The sequence below is a fragment of the Triturus cristatus genome, chromosome 7, assembly GCF_964204655.1.
Source record: "Triturus cristatus chromosome 7, aTriCri1.1, whole genome shotgun sequence".
NCBI lineage: Eukaryota > Metazoa > Chordata > Amphibia > Caudata > Salamandridae > Triturus > Triturus cristatus.
In genome coordinates this window covers 533,732,375-533,753,327 of record NC_140590.1, presented here as the reverse complement: position 1 = coordinate 533,753,327, position 20,953 = coordinate 533,732,375, and positions in this window count along the sequence as shown.

Below are 20,953 nucleotides of genomic sequence, written 5' to 3'. Positions count from 1 at the left end.
TCAAGCCATATCAAGAAATTTCATGGACTATCCTCGGATATAGACATTGTGCCCTGCACTCCCTCACAGACTGATACAAAGCTTCCTTTTGTTGAACCGAACAAATCTGAAAATTACAAACTAAAGCTTAGGCCCAACCAGTCGAGCAATTTGATTGTTTAAGTCCTCTACAAGGTGAAGCGGTTGAATTGTCTCTGACATGTATCCCTTGGACCTGAGTAGAGAAAATACCCGAAAAATGTTGAAACGACAGGCGTATTGTAAATCACTGCGTAGCCACTGCATAGTGACATTATTAATTTTGTTTTTATTGAGTCTTTTAATAATTATTACAAGTATGTTGTTGCACATATATTACCCTATTTCTAGACATGTTTATAATGTTGCTGCTGAACATTCTTTTAGTGACTTACCTCCGCATGAATTGTCTTATAGACTTGCGCTGCGCAATAACACTTTCATTAGTATGTTACATCATTCCCATCAGACTAGTAATGCCACCAATTGTTGGGTGTGTGGCCGACTCCCTCCCTATCAGAATTATGAAGGAGTCCTGCCTTTCTTTCCACATCCATTTACACATAATGGCTCCTGTGGAGCATGGTTTAGTTTAATTAATTCCATAGACTCAGACACAGCAGTTTACCAAGATCATTGGGTATGGGGAAACCTGAACCTAGCTTTACTCAAGGTCTGTTACCCTGACAAGGAGGGTCGCCCCAAAAGAACAGGAACTGATCTAGAAAATGAAGTATATGGATTAGGAAATTTTACACCTAATCTCATGATTCTAAATGTCGTATCCGAAGTTGAACTAGTCTTACCCACCATGTCAGTATTCCCAGCGAAGGGTGAATTGTGTGTAAGAAAGGTTGGTTCCATACATATGGGCCATAGTAAATGCACTACTATAGTAGAATTCAGTGATCAAGGAAAATCTTCATTTAGAGCTTCTCGCCACTCCTACTTTATATGTGGTCAGACGGCATATATGCGTCTACCCCTAGATTGGGATGGTACCTGCTACATTGCATTCCTTTTGCCACCTGTTTTCCTAGCTCCTCCTGATTATTACAGAAATATTCATTTAGTACACAACAGAGAACGGAGAGATCTCCCCATTGTCGATTACACTGAGACGGCATGGGACAAGTATGTAGATTTTAATAAAGGCATCTTTCCCTATATAGGTACTGTTACTAATAGTAAGCTGATACGTAGATTAACTAGAACCCTTGAAGCAGTAGTGAATGAGACTATTTCCGCCTTAGGCAATTTAACGGAAGAGCAGTCTGCTATGCGGATTGTTGTGCTTCAAAATCGTCTTGTCCTTGACGTCATCCTGGCTGATAGGGGCGGAGCTTGTAGGGTCATCGGATCAAGCTGCTGCGTATTCATACCAGAAAATTCGCCATCTGTATATAAAGCCATCACTCGCCTTCATAAGATTGTAAGCCAGATACACCAGAACCCAGGCACTTGGACTTGGTCCAGTTGGTTTTGGAATGCGGTATCAGCCTGGGGATGGAGAGTTTTATCCTTCCTAGGTATTGGCCTTCTCATACTATTCAGTTGCTGTCTATGTCTACAATGTGGACCAGCGATTTGTGGTCTGTGTGCCACATCGTGCATTCCACATCAAGATTTACATTCAAGATCCCGGAAGAAGAAAGAAGAACAAATGATGCTATATGAACAGATCAATGGATTGATGAAGATTGATATCTCTTGAAGGGCAAGTAGGGGACAAGGAGGGAATGTGGAAATATGGATTTTTCTGGTCAGTTATGTCCCCTATCTTGGACCCCAACGGTTACATGTGCATGTCACAAGTACATGTATGTTCCCTCCAGTTCCAGTTATGAAGACGCAAATACATGTGCGTCCACCGTCAACATGTCCTTTGTCAGATCCGCCATGAATAGGCCGGATATTCCATTCCTAAATATGAAAGGCCACCGGCTTTATATGGTTCACTTATGCCACTTTACAGTCCAGGCAAGTAGGCCCTGATTCTGTCATCAAAACTCCTCTTGCCTTCTGCCTCTGAAAGCTCCAGTCCGAGCCTGCATCTGTGACCATGAACTTTGTCTCATTCTCTGCGCGGCTCACGAAGCCTGACATCAGCCTATTCTCTGCCAAGAACTGTATTTCACCTTCGAATTATCTGCCTCCCCCTCAGCCGATGCATTCCTGTCTAGTAGTTTAAGTAAACATTCTTCCAGTTACCAAGCAAAAAGGCCCAGCTTCTCTGTCCTCATGCAAGTAATTCATAGCCCTGTTACCATGGAATATTCCTACCCCCTCGCATTCAGTGTAGACACTTAGACGCTTGTACACGCACGCACAGTCAGTATAGAATAGATTCTGTCCGAGAGTCCTTCTTTTGTGGATAACATAGTTCTTTAAACATAGGATGTTAGATATGATTTGGGATTAGGTTGGCTTGACCCCCCAGACTTCTCGTCTCCACATATAGAGCTAAATGTCAAGTCCCCGTCACCCCCTAGTTACACGTCAATTACACGTCATACTGCTGCGCGCGCATCTATGCCAAGTATTATCTTATAGATCCACCTATACATGACATCATAACCAATTATGTTCCTTTTTACTCATTATTACACCCATTTTCGGTTACGCAGACCAAACGTCAATGTCCTTATCAATTGTTACGCCTACTGTATTCACTTCATTATAATGTATGTACTATAAAAGTTACTTCTTGTCAATAAAGTATGTACTTCACTTCCTGAACCCCCGTGGTGATGGAACTTGGAGCATCCGATTATAATCGATTATTGGAATAAAGCCCATTCCGAAACTCTAATATCACGGATTCTGCCTCTCATTTTACTGAGCTATTTTATAATGTTTCTGTATCAAATTCAGTCCCGGTAAAGGAATTTTTATTTACCACAGTGCATTGAACCTTTGCACCTTTTGTAAGAAAATAACGTTTCCTCATGTAATTTCGTTTTGCCCAGTAGCATTGGTGACGGTTGGCCACTTACACGACGGCCTAGTTCACCTGCTAGTGCATAAAGTTATTTGGGCACCTGTATCCCCCCAATTAGAGATGGATCGCCCACTTGTTTCTTAAAATAGGACTCCATTGGTAGTCCTTTTTATTTTAGCACTAGTCCACAGATAGCAACACCAGTGTTCTTGTTACTGTTACAATAAGTGCACCCGGAATGCGCATGTATGCATGTCCACTATCTGTGACATTCTTTAGATGCATACTGACGCATAACTTGTTTGTCTTTTATGTCTCTTGCTGTTGTACGTCTTTGTTTGTCACAACCTTTTTTGGCTAGAATAAACTCGGTTCCTCTCAATATTTGACGGAATCTATTCCAAGTGTTTTTTGAAATTTTAGCACTTACGAACCCTTGGTCAGGGTGGGCCTTAGCGCGCCCATACCGCCGGGTTCTCACACCACACACCTCTGGTCCTGATGAAAGCCTGATAAATATTCATGGAGGCAAAAACATGTTGACCGCACCATAAGGGATAATATATGAACTTGTAATTCCTGTTTGTTATCCCACTCACCATGTTTTTTTACTTATGTCTGATTGGCAAAATGAATAAAGGTCTTTTTTGACACAATTGGGCATTTTTAAATTTCACTAAATTCACTTTCACCCTACACGTTTTTTACCAGCCCCGCAGTAAACTGGCGTCGCAGCACACTAGGGTGGCATTCGGCCACTCCTGGTGGGGCCCAATGATGAATTATGTCACCAACCAGGTTGGTGAGTGAGGGCTTTTATAAAAAAACGAATGGTTTTTTTCAACAGTAATAATCTTACTGCGATTACTAGCATGCTTGCTCTTTCATTTTGATACTACACTGACACACTCCTTTGTTGATTGTCTGTGTTGTGTAGTGGCTCATAAATTCAAAATCAGTGTATGTTTATAAATAAAGCCTACGATTTCATGTCGATTTGGGAAAAAGGGGGTGGTGATGGACAGAGTTTCTGAATGATGCAGAATACTCTTACCAAGTCAAGAGATCATGGTTTTAATCCATCACCGTTTTTTAGCTCACTGCACCATCCCAGCTTCGGACCCTGCCTACATGCAAATTAGTCTGTACCTGTGCCACTGCATGATGGGAACAGGGCAAACCAAACTACCAAGCCAATTCTTATACTGGGAAGGAAACAAGCTTCCGGGGACCGGTTTCTGGCATCACAGCCTTCGTCGGCCCGGCTTGCCTGAATCCTGATGGTGCAATGAGCAAGGGACTCACGTCTGAGCATACCCTCCCACACTGAGTGTGGTTGAACACGATTTGGGAAAAAGGGGGTGGTGATGGACAGAGTTTCTGAATGATGCAGAATACTCTTACCAAGTCAAGAGATCATGGTTTTAATCCATCACCGTTTTTTAGCTCACTGCACCATCCCAGCTCAGAACCTGCCTACATGCAAATTAGTCTGTACCTGTGCCACTGCATGATGGGAACAGGGCAAACCAAACTACCAAGCCAATTCTTATACTGGGAAGGAAACAAGCTTCCGGGGACCGGTTTCTGGCATCACAGCCTTCGTCGGCCCGGCTTGCCTGAATCCTGATGGTGCAATGAGCAAGGGACTCACGTCTGAGCATACCCTCCCACACTGAGTGTGGTTGAACACGATTTGGGAAAAAGGGGGTGGTGATGGACAGAGTTTCTGAATGATGCAGAATACTCTTACCAAGTCAAGAGATCATGGTTTTAATCCATCACCGTTTTTTAGCTCACTGCACCATCCCAGCTCAGAACCTGCCTACATGCAAATTAGTCTGTACCTGTGCCACTGCATGATGGGAACAGGGCAAACCAAACTATTCCCAGACGTGGGACCCGTGCTCCTACGCCACTGGAGTCAAGCTATCCTGGCTGATGACGGCTGATAGCCAGAAACCGGTCCTAGGATGCTTGATTCCGGTCCAGGGAAGACATGGCTTGGCAGTTCGGGCTGGACTGTTCCCATGAGGCACAGGGTCAAGACTGATTTGCATATGGCCATGTCTAAACTGGGGTGGCGTAGTGGGCAAAAGAACGATGGATTTAACCCAGATCTCTTGACTGGGGGAGAATGTCTGCATTGTCAGCATTCCGTCCATCATTTGTTTGTTGTAACGCTTTTCGCCCTAAGTGGGATGGGTATTCCCAGACGTGGGACCCGTGCTCACTACGCCACTGGAGTCAAGCTATCCTGGCTGATGACGGCTGATAGCCAGAAACCGGTCCTAGGATGCTTGATTCCGGTCCAGGGAAGACATGGCTTGGCAGTTCGGGCTGGACTGTTCCCATGAGGCACAGGGTCAAGACTGATTTGCATATGGCCATGTCTAAACTGGGGTGGCGTAGTGGGCAAAAGAACGATGGATTTAACCCAGATCTCTTGACTGGGGGAGAATGTCTGCATTGTCAGCATTCCGTCCATCATTTGTTTGTTGTAACGCTTTTCGCCCTAAGTGGGATGGGTATTCCCAGACGTGGGACCCGTGCTCACTACGCCACTGGAGTCAAGCTATCCTGGCTGATGACGGCTGATAGCCAGAAACCGGTCCTAGGATGCTTGATTCCGGTCCAGGGAAGACATGGCTTGGCAGTTCGGGCTGAACTGTTCCCATGAGGCACAGGGTCAAGACTGATTTGCATATGGCCATGTCTAAACTGGGGTGGCGTAGTGGGCAAAAGAACGATGGATTTAACCCAGATCTCTTGACTGGGGGAGAATGTCTGCATTGTCAGCATTCCGTCCATCATTTGTTTGTTGTAACGCTATACGATTTCATGTCAGCCTTTTTTTGGGCGCAGTCACACCATCTAACCTTGGACTGTGAAACCTATCTGTTAAACTCATTTCTAAAAACATTTATGTGGGCACTGCTTCTCTCTTGTCACTGTTTCCACTTACTCTCTTCTCTTGAAATGTGGTTTAATCTGGGCTTTCCAATCTTTAGTTTCAGTTTGTGGTCGCTGTGTATTTGGTGAATACTTGACTGTGGGTTGTGAATCAAACCACAGTAAGGTATGACAAATGCCAACCTTGTTTAAATGATCTTTAGTAGTATAGTTAGTTGTCTGGTCTGTGTCACATCTCTCATCAGACCTTATCATCCATTGTAATGCCAGTTTTATGTTGCAAAGGGACCAGTATTTTGCAGGTCATTTCTCAGAGTATGATTTTGGAAGTTGGTGCTGCAGTGTGGGTGCCTGGCCTATGACATAAGGTTTAAACAAACATTTGGAGTGACTGGTTATTTTGTCCCATAGCAGAAAGTGCTAAATTGTATGTATTTTAGTTACTGTAATTCACGTTTTAACTGAATTTAGTGATGTGCTTTTGGACATTACCTGATAAAGGGAATCTTATCCATGTCTGTCCTGCATTCATGTATTATGACTTTTCTGAGGTGGTTTTTAAAGTTGACTTGAACTGTGCCAGAGAAGTAATGGCTTGCAGCTCGATGGGCAGGGTTTTCAAATTAAAGTGCCAAAGCAAGGTGAAGGCCTGGTATCTTGAGTCATATGGTGCTACATGGCAGGAAGCAAGGTGCCAGAGCGATCAAGACGTGACTCTGCCAACACCCCCAGGGAGGGGTAGCCAAGGGCGCTATGAGCTACGGTCCCACCTGAAGCCGTCCCAAAGATATAGAGACTTTGTATCAAAGTGATCGGAGGAGGCTGGCAAGCATGCAGCAGTGAGCAGGTACCGGTGTATTCTGAGACCAAGTAAGCCTATGTCACAATATGTGTATTCCGAACTGGGACTGCCAGGAGGACTCGAAGTTTGTTTGAGTTTGCTGTTACCCCTGTTGTGTTCTTTTCATGTTTTTACTTTTCCTGGTAAAGGAGGAATGTAGTGTTGCTAAACTTTAGGACGAGTCCACTCATTATAAATGCATAGGGGGAAGCGCCGGACCCCAGGTGCGTAGTGCAAATGGTTAGGACTGGCGTGGACCAGTCGAATGTGAAGGGGTTAATAAAAGACCAGGGCTCCGGGTGTGGTACAGTGATCTGGCCACCACAGTACAAGTGGCTATGTGTGTTTGTTATTGCGCTTGGCATTAAGCCTTTCCACGAACACCACTGAGGGTAATGGCAGTATTGCAGCACCGCCTTCCTTACACAAAAGGAGGGCTGCGTTACGCCTCAGCCCTCCCGCTACTAGGTCTACTTACAGTGAATGGCCCACACACTCATGGGATACTTGTCATACTTGACAAAAGACTCAACCTAATCTCACACATCAACTCCATTGCCAAGAACGCACGTTATCAGCTGCGCCTTCTGTGGGGGATTCGTCGGCTCTTCCCGGAGAAAGACCTAAAAACCTTGGTCCTATCGCTAATTCTCTCTAGACTGGATTATTGTAACTCTCTTCTGACTGGCCTACCCAAATCTCACCTCTCCCCCCTCAAATCCGTCCTCCATTCAGCAGCTCGCTTCATTTCAGGGTCCAAACGAAGTGACCACATCACTCCTATCCTGTCTTCTCTCCGATGGCTTCCCATCGAGGCAGGAGCTATTTACAAAACGGCCTGCATCACCCACAAAGCCTTGCACACTTCCTCCCCTCGCTATCTGGCGAACAAACTGAAATTTTCTGGAGGCTTGAGACCTTCTCGGAATGCGGAAAGCTTCTGCTTGAGCCTCCCTCCTTCAAAAGGGAAAAATCGATGGCTCAATCGTTCTCAGGTAATGCGGTGAGAATCTGGAACTCGCTTCCTCCATTGCTTCCTGCCACCACCTCCATCCGGATCTTCAAAGCTGACCTCAAATCTCTTCTATTCCAAAGACACTTTCAGAACGAATTCCTTCATTCTCAGATCCCGCCAGGAAGTTCATTAGTCATTGTAAGTTGCTGTGTTTGATATTGTGTTCTTGCCTTCTATGTTTTTCCCTACCTCCTCTTGCTTGCTTTGTTTGCTACTGTGTCCTGCTATTTTTGTAACATTCTATTTTGTAACATTTCTCTCATGTAAGGTAGCTGGTTCTATTGTACAGCGCTCTGACACCTTCGGGTAAAGTCGGCGCTTTATAAAAATGCATTAAATAAAAAATACTTCAACACTGGACAGAGGCAGGAATGACGACGTGGGCGACCTCTACTGGGGCGGGGGAGCACTGCAGCCGTGTCACACTCTACAGTCTGCACGGTTAGCTTACCAGAGCGACCAGTTTCTTATACTCCATGGCAGTATTGTACGCACAATCCAACGACTGGAGAGGTGACCAGGGAGAAACTTCCACCCACGCACTGTTGCAGACCATACAGACGACAGGGCATGGGAGGCATTTTATCACCAGGCTCTACAGGGCCACCACACTGGCTGGTCCACACCGTGGCGTCACGGCAACCACTTTGTTACTGGTGGAAGGACTTTAATGGGGGACCGAAAAAGAATGGCAGAGGGCACTAGAGTCCCCGCAACACGCCTCCTGCAATGCGCATTTTAAATGTAATATTTTACACAGGGTTTACCTCACCCCTTTCAGACTTCGCAAGATTTAGGCAACAGCGACTGATACATGCCCCATAAATCGCCAGACCCCAGCGTACTTCCAACATATGCTATGGTATTGCGCACCGCACCGCCCCTACCGGAACTCACTGGCAGCTGTGACGCCCCCCTCACCCCCTTAACTTAGCCTGCCTGTTTGGGATTGACTTACCCCTGCCAGAAAAACACCAAGGTATTCACCAGATTTCTGTTCCTGATACTGGCCGAATGAGCTATCGCCATGCTGTGGGACACCCCTTCCCCCCAACAAAACCCTAAGTTGGAAACAAGTTGATGCTCTTCTGGGCGAAAGCCGAGAACACAGCCTTGCACAAAGAAGAAAACTGGGAGGATTGCGTAAAATCCCCAAACTTCACACTGAGCCAGTATGGTTCAGGATTTTTTTTAAACACATGAAAGTGACAGTAGACCAGCATTCCAAACACCAATCCCCATGGACCCAAAGCCCCCAAACACCCTGATACTGACTGAAGATACAATTCCCCGCCTTGTTATGGATGGCTCTACTCTTTTAAATTAGCTATCAGACAGTGACATCTAGTGGCCGTCAGCTCAATTTGTCAAAACCGCCATAAGAGCTCCGCTGACTGACATTGGCAAGCTTAAATTGGCAAATTTAAATTCGCAAGTTTACATACGCACCCGACAAGGCCTTAGTGTTCCAGAACTATGTTGCAGCTGATGGTAAGAGTATATTGGGTCCAAGTAGAAGGGGAGGCTTAACACTTGCTAAGTGCAGTGTGTGCGTGGCAAAATAAATCTAAACAAGTGTTGTGTGTGGCAAAATAAATCCAATACATTGATGCTTGCAGGTCCAATTTAAGTAAATAATTAAAAAAAATACATATCTGAAATTCCTCCTCCTGCAGGTGGGAAATGCCATTTAATGAGAAACACTATTTATATTTTTTGCAGGGTCTGTGTTTTGCAGGCGACGTAGTGGTGGCCAAGGGGCCGTTGCTTATTGCCAGATCCTGCCAGTTCTGACTTTGGAGTCATTCATTTGTAAACTTTATTCGATTCTTATGAATCATAAAAGTACTTAATTACAATAATAAAACAATACATAAAAAATTATTCCATATTACATTTTGCAAAAGCTAAATATAATCAAACAGCATATGTAGTTTCAGAGCAAGGTTTTCTGAAGACTACCCATTTCTTTGTGTCAATCCAGGGCTATCAAAATAAATAAATAACTTAAAATTACTTAAAGCCCTAATTTCCAATTTCCCTATCAGAGTTCATATATTTTCCTAAGTCGCAAAGCACTCCTAATAAAAATTTAGCACAGCACAACAAATGACGGCATTGGGCAGAGATCGTAAATAATTAAAACCATTATCATATGGACAAGGGGCAATTTCCCTCAGGTTGAGGCCTAATAAAATGTGCCCTTCTATCTTTATATAAAGTGCAAAATGACATAAAGTGCATTGTGCTTTGTTCGGCTGAATTATTGCATGGACAGGGAGTCAGTCTCTCACACCAATTCGCCTGGATAGGGAAAGCCACTAAAAAGGTGCAATGTGAAGAGACGAAACCTTGTCAGAAGGAAGCGGGAATGTGTACGGGTACTAAAAGATAAATAAAATTGTTGGATATTTGGCGACCCATAGAATGGGGGCCTCATCATCCAGGTTGGATATGACTAACTCATAATAATAAGCATTTTTAATTATTGATTTTATATTACGTGGTGTGCCGTCCGGATTTTCAAAATAATTTCCTAGGCCAATTTTACTTAAAGCATTTTTGACATAGCAGAGCCATGAAATAGATGATACATTTTCTAAACTTAAACAATCCCTTATAATCGCTCTGGTGAGTATTAACTCTTCCGATGACAACACTTTCCCCCATAGAATCAGGGGCGCGATTTTAACTCTATCTTCAACAAAATCCAGTCCCAGCTCTGAATGGCAACATTTTGTAGGAGAGCTAATGGGAACCATCAGCAATCTTTTTATGCATTTATTTTCCAAAATTTGCAATTGACTGGTTTTTTGACTTCCCCATACTCCTGCCCCATAAGTTGTAACTGACCGACATTTTGATTTATATAAGGTAACATTTTTTGCCACTGGCTTATGACTCAATTTGGACGCAAAGCGAAACAGGCCCTCTATAATTCTACTGGTCTGTTGGGCCCTAGTCGCAATCGAATTGTCCCAGTTTAGTTTATTGTTAAAAACAGTCCCTAAATATGTAAAAGAAGGGACCTTTTCAATGTTTCTACCGTTTACCACAAATATCCTCGTTTTTGTGTTTTTCGGGCCACAGACCATAATAAAAGACTTATTAAAATTGACCTTAAGATCCAACTCCGTCATAAAATCAGTAAAAGTGATCAGGGATTTTTGGAGACTATTGGCCGTCAGTCATCAAGACGGTATCATCCGCGTATGATAGCAGGGGAACCGGATTTCCTCCTACTGTAGGATAGTCCAAATGCTGCTCTATTAGGAATTTCTCCACCCCATTTGTGTATAAGAGGAATGAAAAGGGGGCCAAAATACATCCCTGTTGTACACCCTCTGTAGATGCGATGGACCTAGATTTTTCTCCTCCTGGTCCATAACGTATAGAAACAGAGGTGGATGAATTCATCCTACATAAAAGGGTAATAAGTGCCTCTTCAAAGCCTATCACTTCCATAAGTGACCACAGCTTCCCCCTATTAACTGTGTCAAATGCACTGGATAAGTCCATGAAGGCCAAGTGTATCGATCCTCGCTTGGCCTTCATGTACTTACCCATGACTAAGGACAAATTGAGGCATTGTTCATTAATACCCATCCCCTTTTGGAAGCAGTATTGTGAATGGGATATCAGGCAGACTCATTAGCCCAGAGCTCCAGACGGGCAAGAATTACCTTCCCAAGACTTTACATGTTGCGTCAATTAGGGAGATAGGCCTGCAACAAGTGGGATCATTCCTACTGCCCTTCTTGTGTATTGGGACCACCACGGCTTCTTTCCAGGAATCAGGGATGCGGCCCACTATTACCGATCCCAAAAATTTGCCAGCAACGGTGCCCATATTAGGGGATTACCTTTATACATATCTAAAGGGACACCGTCTGGCCTAGGGCTTTTCCAGAAATGCCCTTCAGCAATGCAGCTTCAACCTCACCAACCGTAATGGACAAACTCAATTGGTTTGCAGTTGCAAAATTAATGGCTAAGTCTTCTTTTTGATGTTGCAATGATACACCCTTAGGATACGTTTTTTTTTAAAAAATGCATTACCAATGCATCTTCAGTTATTAACGATTCAATGTTTCTAACCTCACCTGTAAAAAAAGGGAGATTTATGACTTCCCAGAAGCCTCTGGAATCCTCGAGGGCACCAGCTCTCTCCAGGTCATCCCAAGCAAGGCTTCTTAACTCTTCTTTTCTCAATTACTAATTTATAAGTTTGTCTTGCGTTCCTAATTAAATCCCCAGCACGGTGGACCATGTGCAGGGCTTTTTTGAAGTCTTTTTGGGCCGTAGAGCACGCAGCATTAAACCATTTTACATCCTGTTTTTCTTTTCTCTTTATAGAACTAGTCAAATTACTAGCCACGTCTCAATTTCCTCAAAGCTCTGTGTGACCTCCTCCGGGCTAAGAACATCGGATAAACATATCATAACCGTATCAATATTAGACCATACGATGTTCTCTTCAAATTCCATGGGGTTTATTTTACTCCAGTTTACTCTCACCCCTTGGTTAGGGTTATCATTTAAGGGGAGATCATCACTATTACCCTTTACTACCTTAGTTTGCAAGCTAACGACCAGGGGATTATGATCACTAGTGGGGTTAGGTTCCACCACAAAGTTTTTCACCAAATGGGAAAATTTCCTAGAGATCAATATAAAGTCTATAGTACTTGCCCTACCCCCTCCCTGGAATGTTGGATACTGTTTAAGTGGAGTGCAGACCAGAGTTTCAACAAAACATAAGTCGTTAGTTACGATGATATCATTTAAAGCCTCACCCTGCACAGTATGTTTAAAATGGGAGAGTGGTTGATTTTCAATATCTAGCACCCCACAAACCATGTGCGAGCTATACTGACATAATGTGCAATTGAAATCCCCCAACCAAATTATACAAACAGGAAAGCATTTAACTGCAGCCTTGTTTATCTCCTCTTTTAAATTAATAATGACCCCACTGTCATTGTAGTAAAAAATGTTGTAATACCAATTAATTCGTATAATTGGGACATCGCTTAGGTTTGAGACCAAAATGATATGAAACCAAGGGGAGTCCATAATATTCACAATCTTCATTGATCCGTATTTTACAGAAATTAGGGTGGCTAAACCACTCTTTGCCCTCCCTGCAGCAGATGGAATTGCCTGGGCACTCGATGAGCAGAAACCATCAATTACCATCTCATCCCTACTCCAAGCTTCTTGGAGACAAATAATATCAAACATCTTAGCGTATGATAACCAGACCTCATCTGAGATTCTCAATCTAATTCCTGTAATGTTCCATGAAGCCACTCTTAGGACATGTGCGTTTTGAGTGGGTATGACCATTTCTCCCGCACCGGCGTCAACATCGGGATATTCCAAAGATAAAGTACTCATTTCCACATTAGGCTTCTCACAAACTACAGGTAAGGGATGGTCAAAATTATCTACCTGACCAATTACATGTAAACAATCCACCGAGTCATTAAGGGGATCGAAAGCTATTCTAGAGTTACTATTTACAATATCCAGTTTCTGCGGGCCGCTAATGCTAGAAGCCAGTCAGTCTATATCTCCAAGATCAAGGGGTACTTGGGAAGTTGGTTAATTTGTCTTAATCTCACCCTTTCTGTGTCAGACCCCAGGTCTCTCGGTGGCTGGTAGAAGAAACCCAATGGTAAAATGGAAACTCCCCTTGGGCACAGGGACCAGGTCTTAGACCTTTCTAATATAGATTTAACTAATCCTGGAGATCTGAAAGATAGGACAACACAGTCTCCCTGTAATTTCTTGATAGATTGCCCAACCCACCCAATCCGACAAACCATTTTAAAATCTGTAAACAGCAAGTTATCCATCCCCGTCTTCTCCCTCAAGAAATAGAGTGATTTGTTCCTCAATGAAGACCAGTGCTCAAATGCACCTGGTTACAGTGGAGGAACGTTGGCTAATATTACCGTGTAGGGGGTGGCTTCAGGGGGTAGATGGAGGTTTGTGGGTACACCCTCAGAGGAATTTTGCTTTCCACCTATTGGGCTTGGGATAGGATGTTGTTCGCTCCATAACTGGTTACCATTTGTGGCGTTTGCTACCCGAGCTTGAGTGAGAGCTAAATTCCTTTCATGTGAAGTGTCCTCCACTCTATGCTGTGACCGCCCCTCCCCACGCGCATAACAGGCTGTTCTGGTTGTTAACAGTATTTGTGATTTTGTACGTATTTCTGTTAATAACATCAATCTCCTCTCTATTACAAGTAGTCGCAAACATGTTGCTATTTGTCATAGTTCTTTCAAGGGCCGACAATCTAGTTTTAATAGTCGACAGCTTTTGAATCAGTGAGTCTAGGAGTGCCGTTACCGTAGTTTCAAGCTTTTTCCAGTAATCAACCTCTGTAGGAATTGGCCCCCCTGGAACAGCCTCAGCGTTGGACATATTTAACTCATGGATAGGCTCCTTATTAGTAGAATTATTCTTCCGAAGCTTAGGTGGCAACAGTTGTTGTTTACCCACAACTTGACCTTTTCTCTTCTTTGAAGGTGGCGTGGAGCTATTCACATGGTTGGTTTTAGATTTTTGACCCCGGGTAACCACACTAGACTTAGTTGGAGAGCTGGCGATATCATCATAACCCCGTGTTTTTTGGGTTTCTATGTCCACGGTGACTTGGTCTAATATGGCTAAGCTATTGTTTTGGGTTACAGGTGACTCCAGGGTTAAACATGAGGTGGGAGCAATAGAAACAGTAATGGATTGGCCCGTAATATCAGATCTATTATCAGTATTTATTACAGACTCATGGGAGAGTCTCCTCTTAGTTAATTCAATTTTGTGCATCAGTACCGACTCAGCCCTTAATAAGAAAGCGTCCAATGTCCCCACAACCCCCTGTCCATTTCCATGCCTGTGCCTACTCATACTAGCCAGACCTTTCAAGCTATGATACTGATTTTTTAATTTTTTTAAATGGCTTAGTACTTTCAGATAGCTGAGAGTCCGCTGTACGCAGTCCGCGGGTGAAAATAGATGTTAACAGTATGGCCCAGCCCAGCCTCGATCAGTCTTGGACAGGCTCAGACGGGCCCGCCCTTGGTCCGGGCTTCATCCGGGCGCTGTCCGTGCTCGCGTCCCGCGTTGCAGGAGTCGGCGTGCACTTATCAGGCACCTCCTGGCACTAGAAGATGACGTGGCGGCCGCGTGCGGTCGAAGGCAGGCTGGAGATGGAAGTGCCCCTGGGCCAGGACAAACACAGCAAGTATCGCCGCAAGGAAACTGGAACTTTAGAGTCCGATTGATTACCTATTAACTGTGTCAGTTGGCTACATTAAATGCTGGTTTAGAATGTCGTCACTGCATGAGATCACATGTCTTATTAGTATCTATGTATATAAACATGTTTTAAAACAGCCTTGTAAATTGCATTAAAGTGCAGGAGCTGGTATATCCCACACTACAGTCAATACATTTTGGCCCATCATAGGCATATCAACACAACTTAGTTGAGCTGCACTTATGTTCAGTGTGTGTACAGGGTGGTGCTAGGGACATGCACTCAATAAATGGACAAAGCCACTGGATTGCACTCACCATCAAATATCAAGTGTCACACATAAGGCAATCAAATGTCACACATAAACACAATGAAAACACAGAAATGTCACACTTAAGGAACCAGAAAACTTAGCACCAATGCATTGCTTGATTTTGTTCACAAGAAAGTGCCACTCAAAGTCATTGAATGTCACTCATAATTACGCTGAAATTATGAAAATATCACACATAAGCAATCTGAAATCTTGGCAGCTCAGGGACTGGTGACGAAATCTCCTAGGACCATCAGGTCCACTGGATTACACAGTATTGAAGCTTCCACACTGCGGCCTAATCAGTCTGATACATGCAATCCCCAACACACTGATCAGTCAACACAAAATACACAAAATGTTATCACAGACTCTGGGGTAGGTGGGTGGGATAAAGGCAGGGTATGGGGAATGCCAAATGATGATCCTGTTTACAATATACTATTAAACTGTATGTGACAAAAAACCCAAGAAAAAGTTGTTTAAAAAAAAGTTAATTTGGATTTTGATACAATCTTATACACATATTTAAATATAACTATATCCTATAATATTTGCAAAAGTGATTTAATTAATTAATAATAACAATTAATAATATTTCGACTGTAAGATACTTTGATAAACAATGTTGGATTTGTTCTACTATTGCAGCAGCCTAGAGTGACCCATTTATAATGTTGTATGCTTTTGTATAAGTGTGTTAATATTTGCGAAAATTATATATAGACACTTTGAAATTGATGTTTCAATGTATTTTTTAATGTTCTTTATTGAGTTTCGAGAGGTGATAAGCAGTAACAGTGTAGTATGTCAGAGTCACAATACAGACAGTTTAAGTATCCCATCAATAAGCTCATATAAACATGCTTAACATCCCCCACTCTCTCCCAGCTCTAGTGCAAATTACCCCGCTGACATAACGCATTGTGGGATACAGAGGTTCACGTTCACCCCCATTTGCCTGAGTAGGGATTATCCCTGCGGAAGGTTTTTTCTGGTTGTTAGCATGGCCGTCCAGGCTCTTAGATCGTCTTCCAGTTTTCATCAGTGTGGACGTGTTTCATCTGAATGAATTCTGCCATCGCCCATTCAGACATCTCTGAGCCAGTCTACATACCTAGGTGGTTCAACACAGCCATTGTATTGCTATTCGGAAATTTGCTAATGTTAGACCCAACAAAGCAAATTTTCTGCTAAGTTTCCTACCAGAGGAGAAGGGAATCAGACCCAGTATCACTTGTTGTATTTTCAATGGTATCTGCCACCCAGAAGCTCTATTTAGGTTATCCAGGACTGTGCACGGATAGGGCGAGAGAGCCATGCACTTCCAGTTCATGTGTATAAAATCTGCCGTCAGGCTTCTGCACCGTGGGCATGAATCGAAGCATATAGGGTGCAAAGTTTTTGGGGAGACATAACTCCGCCACTGCTTACTTATAAAGGCACAGGCATTATGGACATAGAATTGCTTTTTTATTCTATAAATTAACATTGACCTTGCATTAATATCAATTATCTGACTATCTTGTTTATGATTTCACCTTTCTCACAGACTACATAGAAATCATTCCTTTTCTACCCTCTATAGATATGTGTTAATACACTCTTACCAAGTATGAGTATTGTGAGGTATGTAGGAGAATAGGGTCTGCAATCCTATGATCACCCAGATTTTTTGCTTTTGCTTCATTGGTTTACGACTTTCCCTGGCTGGGGGCCTGCCAATCAGGCCCACAGCCTAGCTGTTCTCTCTCGAAATTAACACACATGTACATTAGGTGCATCCACTAATTGGAACTGGGCCGCCTTGTCAGTCCCTGTCTCAGCATACCACAGGTATCCAGGGCATCGGTGTACCCAGGGCCTACCAGGGGCTGCAGCATGTATTATGCCACCCCTGGGTGGCCGCCCAAACCTGACACAACTGGCTGCACGACAGCTGGGGCAAAGTGGTGTAATCACCCGTTGCTGTAGGTGTAGTATTCCTATACCTAACCCTAGAATGGACACATGGATTCCTATCAGTCACTCCTATGGCAGGCCTTATCAATCCTGAAGGCAGAGTGCGGGGAATCATGTGGGGCGGTGCTCTGGCGCGAGCTGAGCCCGTCGACGGCTTGCGGAACCAAGTCCTAATAGCCGTTCCATGGTGACGCGGGCCAACTACTTTAAAATGCATTATAATCCTTGCGGTTATTTGCTAACTTTGGCATCGCATCGCATCACCTACACATGTCGAGTAAGGTGTCATACGAATTGGAATACGAACCCCTCGCCAATTCTGGCAAAGGGGTTAGCATTCCCCCCTTTTAGAGGGGCACGACATGGAAGTAACCTTGAACCCCGGTTAAAAGTTGACTCAAGCCTCAGCATCACAAAATGGATGCTGCCACCAGACACAAGTCTGACCTCCTGCTGCTGGGAGACCTTCCAGCGAGGGGAGCTTGGACAAAGGGTTTCCTGTCGAGGGCGGTGTTAGCACCATCCCAGACAGGGTTTGTGTATCCCAGGTAGGCAGGGCTGAAAGGAAGGTGATTGCAAGTAGCACCCCGGTGCTCACTGTGCATAGCCCGGCTCAAACCAGTTTCGGGGGCAACCCTGCCCCTGAGCTGGGGCGAAGCCGGACAAAGGATAGGGGTGTAACCACCCCCCTCCTGGCCCCACCCATAGGTAGGACCTAGTCACGGGCCAGCCCCTTTTCTTAGAATAAAGGTAGGAGCGAGTCCCCTTCCCAAATTGGATAATTCTGAATCTTGAACTACTTTCCACGAAAGGAACTCTTGACTATTTCTGAAGACTCTCCCTTGTGGCTAAGGAGTAGCCACCCTGCACCAGCAGGCACCACCTAAGCGCTTGCGGGTTGCTGCACGTCTCTCCCACGGATCAAGACTGCCCAGCTCGACGAGACCCGGGTTCTCTGCCATCTCTGACCTCTACCTACATCATCAGCCCAGCTGAGATTCGTAGGTGTGACGAGACCTGCGGGAACGGCCATCTTCAGAACCTGCACGACGCTTATCTAGCACGCCCACCGAGGGACCCTCGAGTGAGTGCACCTAGGGTTTGAGAAGCCCTAACCCTGAGCAGCTCCAGCACCGAAGTCTGCCTCCCCAGCATCCACGAGATCTGCGTGGGGGCCCTTCCGCTCCTTGCTGTTCACCGCGTTGTCCGACCACTCGCCGACCGGCTTGTGGCCCTCTTCACGACGCACCACGATAGTTTGTTTTCATCACTGGTCTGGTTGCTCCAGACTGGCCCTTGCTCCCCTTCAACAGAGGAGTACCCCGGACCCTCCTGGTCCACCCCAGACGCCATCTTGACTCCACCGGTTGGGTTGCCACTGCCAAGACCTGCTGCCCCACTCCTGGGCCAAGCATCATCGACAGCAGACGCCTTCGTGGAACAGCTCGCCCTCCATCCTGGTCGCCGCCGCGCCTCCTGGTCCGAGGAACAGCCGAGTCCGACGTCATCCACTCACCTGGTCGAGGTGACTTCAGCCGGTGCCTTCCGGGTACCCACACGATCGCTGGCTAGCGGTTGAGAACTGAGTCCCCTCTGCTTTCAGGTTTCCTTCATCACCGATCCAGGCTTGGATCTCGCTGAACATCGACACTGGTCGCCTGCCAGCAACTTCTTCTTTCAGGCTCCTGAGACTACAACGAGGGCTCCCGACATCTTGCCGAACCTCACGCAGCCGCAGCCTCTGGGCTAGGTAACTCGAGCATTTCTGTGCTCCATCGCAGGTTCGCTCTACGAGTGTCCAGTTCATTTTCGTTTAGTCCCACTGATCGGATCACTCCGGAATCAGTAACTCCAGACTCTAACCATTCGCATTTCACTGTTAGTGTAGATGGTTTCTCGTGCCCTCGGGCATTTGTGTAAATTGTGCAACTGAAGTATTTTCATAAGAGTTTTGTAGTGTGCTTAGCTCCCTGACTCATAAAGAGCCAGGGTAGTCTTGTTATAAATAAATATCCTTTATTTTCATAACAACTTGTGTGGTGCCCTTTCACTTGATGTTCAAGGGGAATATGTGATGGTAAACAGCTGGCTTAACACGCCCTCTAGAGTTTAGCCTAAAGACTGCTCGTATCCACGCTACTAGGATAGCTGGTCCATACGGTTGACTTACAACTAATCCTCAATAAGGGTCGTTTGGAATGATACCCAGTGATCACTAGAATAGTGAGCACTACATATCAGGCCAACTTCTCACAAGGTACACCATAACAAGGGCTTTATTGCCTCTTATTCAATGGCAACAGGAAATGGTAATATGTGAATACTAAGGGGTCTATTAGGATGGAGGGCGGACCGGCGGCAGACATCTACCCACCATTGAAGCTCTGAACACCGCCGGTCCTATTAGCATTGCGGTCGTGACCGCAGCTGTGTGATTTTCCGCCTGCCACTTTTCCGCAGGTTGCAGTCCACCTGCTTGCTTGGCATGCGGAGCTGGACCGCTACAATTGTGGCGGATCAGGGCCAAGCACCACCGGTGGTATGATGCCGGCGGTAGCCAGCTTTCCGCGACGGTGGAACCGCCATGGATAGGCATGCGGAGAATGTCTCCGGGGGTCCATTGCGGACCCCCAATGTGTTGGGGGGGTGTGGGTGCACTGGGAGGGTACCCATGGTAGCCCCCTACATGCCCCTGTACCAGGTGGTAGGCACTGTGCAGTGCCTGCAACACAGTGCAGGGACATGCAGGACATGCTTGTTTGGACATCACGGCGGTGCTGCTGGCAGCACTGCCCGCCACAATGTTAACCGCTGCTCTCCGACCGCCGCGGTCGGATTTCCACTGTGAAGCATAATAATTGGACCGGTGGTTTTCCCGCTACCATGGCGGTCGGAGTGATGTTCCGACCGCCATGCTAATAGACCTCCAAGTGCCTTTCCATTGGCAATATAGATGCGATGGAACTAATCTGCTTCATCTCTCTTGCACATGGGACAAGATATATCTTATTGAGGATTGCAGGCATTGAATATGTTCTATGTAAAAAAATACATTGTACCAGTTTAAATCAGGAATTGCTAGAGACTTGTGTACAGGCTCTATTTAATGCCACCTACATCCTTAACTCAGTGCAGTTAGCATTCTATTTGTTCTTTACAATCATGCTAGACTGAGGCTGATTAAGTCACAGTCTGCTGTAAAGCTCGAAGATGTATCTAACCTCCTCTGTTAGTTATAGGATTTAGTTTAGCATGTCTCTTTCTTCTGACATGTCCGAAAAACCACCTCAGGTCTTTTGGACTATTTCCTTAAGCCTTGCCTAGTGCAAAAATTGACTGGTTAGACACAAAATGGATCGGCACAGCTTCAAAGGAAATAATGTATAGTTGTAAAATAGTATTCTAACACAATATTGATGGCAGGATATTGACCTGCAACAATATTGACTTCAGATTATCGGCTATCACTATACAATTAAGTTAAATATGTGTAGGTAAGTATAGATTTAATATTCTTAATTTCTGCTCTATGGACCTTGAAGATACTGTTGCAGGTCAATATTTTGTCATTGAATATTGTGACATACAACTATCGTAAAGCCTGCCACCATCAGCACACAATCACCCTCAATCCATCTATCTACTTTTATATCTTGGCTCAATTTTGTGACTAAATAGGG